Here is a 5,972-nt window from a genome sequence, read left to right on the forward strand (position 1 = left end):
GTACGGTATTAGCAGTCTTCGAGACTTTCGCATCAAATAATATGCGGAAACGAACTCTCCGCAGCCTTGCCGAAGTCTACCAAGTAGCAACAATAAATTCATGGAGTGACACGGCTATTACCTTTAATGCCAGTGACGAACCTAAATTCCGAACAGCCCGAGCACCAGCCGCATTGGTCCTCAGTCCAATAGTGGACGGCTTTCACCTTACCAAGGTACTCATGGACGGTGGCAGCGGACTGAACCTCATTTACGAGGAAACCCTCCAAAAAATGGAAATAGACTGGAGCCGCATTGAGTGAAGCAACACAACCTTTAGAGGAATAATCCCCAGTCGGGAAGCATGCTGTATAGGAAAAATCACACTGGATGTGGTGTTCGGCACGCCGGATAATTACAGGTCCGAGAAGATCACGTTCCAAGTGGCCCCGTTCAGCAGCGGATATCACGCTCTATTAGGACGAGAGGCATTCACAATTTTTCAAGCTATACCCCATTGCGGGTACATGAAGCTCAAAATGCCCAAGCCCAACGGAATCATCACTCTTGCTAGTGACCCAGACATAGCACTCCGCGCCGAAAATAAGACAGCCGCACTAGCCCTGGAGGCACTATCCGAAGCCCTAGCGGCCGAGGAACTTACTACATTGCGCTCCACGGTGAATAGGGACGATGTGATACTCGATAAGAGATCCAAGTCCACCTCCTTTAAACCATTAGACGAAATAGTCAAATTTCAAGTCCATCCAACGGACCCTACAAAAACGGCCTCCATTGGGGCACAATTAAACCCTGATGTAGACGCCGCACTACGAGAATTCCTACGCGAAAATTGGACATCTTTGCCTGGCACCCTTCAGATATGCCAGGAATCCCACGCCGGCTGGCCGAGCACAGCCTAAACATCATAAAAGGATTCAAGCCAGTCAAACAGGCTCTTTGGCATTTCTCCGAACCCAAGAGACAGGCCATGGGAGAGGAGCTAACCAAACTATTGGAGGCTGGATTCATCAGAGATATAAAACATCCGGACTGGCTAGCAAACCTGGTGATGGTACCAAAGAAGGACAAATCCTGGCGCCTATGCGTCGATTTTAAAGACCTCAACAAGGCTTGCCCAAAGGATCCCTCCCCCCTCCCCCGCATTGATCAAATTATCGACGCCACCGTAGGACACGATTCATTGTGTTTCCTCGACGCATACTCCAGCTACCACCAGATTAAGATGGCAGAGCCCGACCAGGCCGCAACGGCATTCATCACCCCATACGGCCCATTCTGCTTCAACACAATGCCCTTTGGGCTCAAAAACGCCGGCGCAACATATCAGCGCATGATTCAGACATGTCTGGCAAACCAGATCGGCAAAACAATGGAGGCACACGTAGACGATGTGGTCGTCAAAACCAAGCACGTCGAAACTCTAGTAGACGATTTGAGGCTCACGTTCGATAATCTCCGAACATACGACATCAAGCTCAACCCGGAAAAATGTGTTTTCGGCGTACCAGCCAGAAAGCTCTTGGGCTTCATTGTATCCGGTAGAGGAATTGAAGCAAACCCAGCCAAGATCCGAGCTCTGTCACAATTGGATACCCCAAAGGACCTCAAACAAATACAAAAAATGACAGGATGTGTGGCGGCTTTAAGCCGCTTTATCTCCCGTTTAGGAGAAAAGGCATTACCCCTTTATCGCCTACTCTGACGCACCGAACACTTCGAGTGGATGGATGCCGCCACGGCCGGACTCAAAGAAATAAAAGCCATATTGGCAGCAAACCTAGTCCTGGCCGCGCCCAACATAGGCGAACCAATGCTATTATATATCGCGGCAACTCATCAAGTGGTGAGCGCGGTGCTCGTTGTCGAACGAGAAACGGACGGACACAAGTTCCCCCTTCAAAAACCTGTTTACTACGTGTCCACTATCCTGACTCCATGCAAGTCACGGTACACGCATTATCAGAAGATAGCGTACGCGATGTTCATGGCATCCCAGAAGCTGCGACACTACTTTCAAGAGTGTTCGATAACAGTAGCCTCTGAAGTATCTCTTAATGACATTATAAACAACCGCGACACGATGGGCCAGATTGCCAAGAGGGCCATTGAGCTCCTCCCGTTCGACATAACCTATAAGCCACGGCGAGCTATTAAGTCACAAGTTTTGGCCGACTTCGTCGCCGAATGGACTGAAGCCGAACTCCCTAAAGAGTATGGCGCATATTCCAACTGGATCATGCACTTCGACGGCTCCAAAATGTTGGCTGGTCTGGGGGCTGGCATCGTCCTGACGTCCCCAACCGGAGATACGGTTCAATACGTACTCCAGATAATGTATACAGACTCCAACATTGCAGCCGAATACGAGGCCCTTCTACATGGCCTCCGGATGGCAGTCTCCATGGGCATTCAACGCCTAGAGGTGCGCGGGGATTCAAACCTCGCGATATCCCAAATAAATGGAGACTTCGATGCCAAGGATCCGAAAATGGAAGCTTATCGCAACGCCGTCCTAAAAATGTCAGCTCGGTTTGAAGGGCTCGAATTTCACCATATAGCCCGGGATAACAACCAGGCAGCAGACGTATTGGCACGCATTGGCGCAAAGCGCGATGCCGTCCCTCCCAACATCTTCCTAGAGAGGCTGTTCAAGCCATCCGTACTATGGGAGGGGGAATCCGGAAATAATAACCCGGACCCAACCGCACTTCCCGACACCGAACATTCTGACATAATCGGAGGTTCCGCCAACGAAGTAACATCCTCAACCCACGTAATAATGGCAGTCATTGCCCCATGGACGGAACCATTCCTAGCCTACCTAACCAGGCAGGAACTTCCCGAGGACCAAAACGAGGCCCGCTGCATAGTGCGGCGATCTAAAGCCTATAAGTTCCATGAGGGAGAGCTTTACAAGAAAAGAACAACCGGAGTCCTTCAAAGGTGTATCTCCGAAGAGGAAGGGCGGAACCTTCTGGCTGAAATTCATGTCGGACTCTGCGGGCACCACGCTGCAGCCCGGGCCCTTGTAGGCAAGGCCTTCCGTACAGGATTTTACTGGCCGATGGCCCAGGCAGATGCTCAGGACTTAGTCCAACAATGCGTCGGTTGCCAGCTCTTTGCTAATCAAAGCCACATGCCACCCACCGCCCTCAAAACTATACCCATAACCTGGCCCTTCGCGGTCTGGGGGCTTGAAATGGTTGGACCCCTTAAAGGAGGAACCCACAAGCAAAGATACCTACTCGTCATGGTGGATAAGTTCACCAAATGGATAGAGGCCAAGCCTGTCAAGACGGCCGAATCCGGACCGGTGATAGACTTCATATCAGGGGTCGTACACCATTACGGCGTCCCCCATAGCATCATCACTGACAACGGCATGAACTTTACGGCTGACGAGGTTAAACTCTGGTGTAAAAACATGGGCATCAAACTCGACTATGCTTCAGTCTATCACCCTCAAACTAACGGTCAAGTCGAGCGAGCAAATGGTCTAATCATGAGCGGCATCAAACCCCGATTAGTGCGGTCCCTTGAGGAATCTAACACGCACTGGGTAGAGGAGCTCGACTCCGTACTCTGGGGGCTGCGGACCACTCCAAATCGCACCACCGGATTTACACCATTCTTTATGGTATACGGCGCAGAGGCAGTTCTGCCCTATGACATAATTCATGACTCACCTCGCGTGCGCATGTATGAAGAAAGAAAAGCCGAGCTCGATCGGTAGGACAGTTTGGACGCATTGGAGGAGGAGCGTGACGTGGCAAAAGCCTGTTCCGCATTCTATCAACAGCAAGCTTGAAGCTATCAAAGCAGAGAAGTACGGGCCAAAACATACAACGTTGGCGAGTTAGTTCTACGCTTGCCGGACAAGAAAAAGGACAAACTCAAGCCCAAATGGGAAGGTCCCTTTATCATTGGCCAAGTCCTGACCGGTGGAGCATACCGTCTGTGAGATGCATCGGATAACCGACTCGAGCCGAACCCATGGAACGCAGCCCGTCTCCGAAGATTCTACGCCTAGCACCAGATTCTAAGTTCGTCTCCTTCCTCCGTCTATATTTTACATATTAGCTATCTTTTGTTTCTCTTCTTCTTCCCCCTTTCCTATTATAGCCTTTGAAAGCTTGTTCGTGCATTGTTCGCACACACTTGACACACTATCCGCGCTCATTATACCTGGGGGCTTCTTTAACAGAAGCTTATTTATACGGGCTTCATGCCCAACACATGTGTCACACTTCCGCATGTATCTTTTATTCACCATTATATGCATCGATATGACTTAAGTTTTGGCCAAGCTGGGTTGCCTGGCTCCTGTGCTTACCCCTACGTTCCCGATTGTTCGGCTAGGTGGTAAAGGGAGCACCTCTGCGATTGTTACTGCCGGGTCAGCCGGATGTGTACCTCAGACTGGGTGAAGCCGAAAGCTAGCGTTCTTAAGGGAATATTCCGTCGGTGAACTAAAAGGTGATTTCTTACCTATTTATTCATCTGCTCCCAGATGTTTTTCTACTTTTTTCGCAGTCCGGACATGCACTTTAGGGCATGCCTCCCAGGGAAAGGAACCCCTAACGGAACTATTCTCCATGGAAGATGTTTCTTACTAACCATGTAATATAACATAACTAGTTGGGCACTTGTCTGATAAAGCACTAATGACCCCTACGCCTGGTCTCCACGCATGCCCCAGTTCTTATATAACCGTGAGGGTATTCGGACACACTCCAGACTATTGGGTCCCGAGGTTGAAGCGAAAAGGTCCGCTATGACAAACGATCTACAATCCGGCTAGAAGGCATTTTACATGTCATCTTAAATTACATAGTCAACTTGACTGTGCATATTCCTCTTCAATGGCATCCAGCAGGCTGTCTAGTTTACAGTCCTGTTGGGAATACTTTGCGGCCAATTCTACTTGGCCGTACACTAAGCTCACAGGGATCTCCTTCCCATCGGGCCCCGCAGGTCCGACCTCGGCCATGTGATTTGGGTCAGCCTTCGTGTACCGCATCTTCACCATGGCCCAGGCCTCCCTGGCCCCTTGACGGCAGGCCGATATCTTCCATAAGAGGAAGCACTGCCGTGCTCCCTGAAGCCTCTCTACAAGCTCTCCACGGCCTTCGGGCAGGGAGACAGATGGCCACAAGGCCTGGGCGACGCCTTTCATCACCTGTCGAACTCGTTCGTGCAGTTGCAAGAGCTCGGGAAGCAGGTCACCCGTAGAACCAGGCATCTCCTCTGCAAGACGGCCTGTGAGCATACCTACAGACATAACTCTGTTAGATGACTTCCTCGCCGAACTCTTTTTCAAAGTTTGTTCAAGAACTTACTAAAAATGCCGCGTCGAAGTCGCTGATTCTCCTTAACAGAGTCAGATAGCTGGGCGCGAACATCCTTTAGTTCCTCACCCAGCTGGGTGTTGGCATCTTGGAGATTATTTTTCTCCTGCCTCACCCTTGTAAGCACACTCTCGCCGGCCATTAACCGGCGTAGGAGCTGTTGCTTGTCCGGATCTATCCCAGCGCCATCTGCAATATTATTGTCAGACATATACACACGCCGCACTTCACAAATTACTTGTCTTTTGAAGCATATATTACCAGAGGGGGTCTCTTTGGCTTCCCCCGCTACGGCTAGTACGGCCTCAAGTTGGGCTTTGCACTCCTCCAGCTCCTGGGACAGTTGGGTATTCTTTTCGGTAAAACCCTGCACAACAAATGATCCTTAAATCAGCTATTCTAACTATTTCAAGTCTCGGGGGCTACTGGCATATATAACTGTCAAATCTTCTCACCCGTATGTCTTTTACATACTGCTCCGTAGCTCTGGCTAGACCATTTTGAGCAGCACGGAGGTGCGCATCTCCAGAATTAAAGGCATCAAATGCCTCTAGGGAGAAACACGCGTCACGAAGAGCTGTCCGGCGGCGCCTGTGATTCATGGCACTCTCCATCTCGGAA

The sequence above is a fragment of the Triticum dicoccoides genome, chromosome 5B (genome assembly GCF_002162155.2).
Source record: "Triticum dicoccoides isolate Atlit2015 ecotype Zavitan chromosome 5B, WEW_v2.0, whole genome shotgun sequence".
NCBI classification, from domain to species: Eukaryota; Viridiplantae; Streptophyta; class Magnoliopsida; order Poales; family Poaceae; genus Triticum; species Triticum dicoccoides.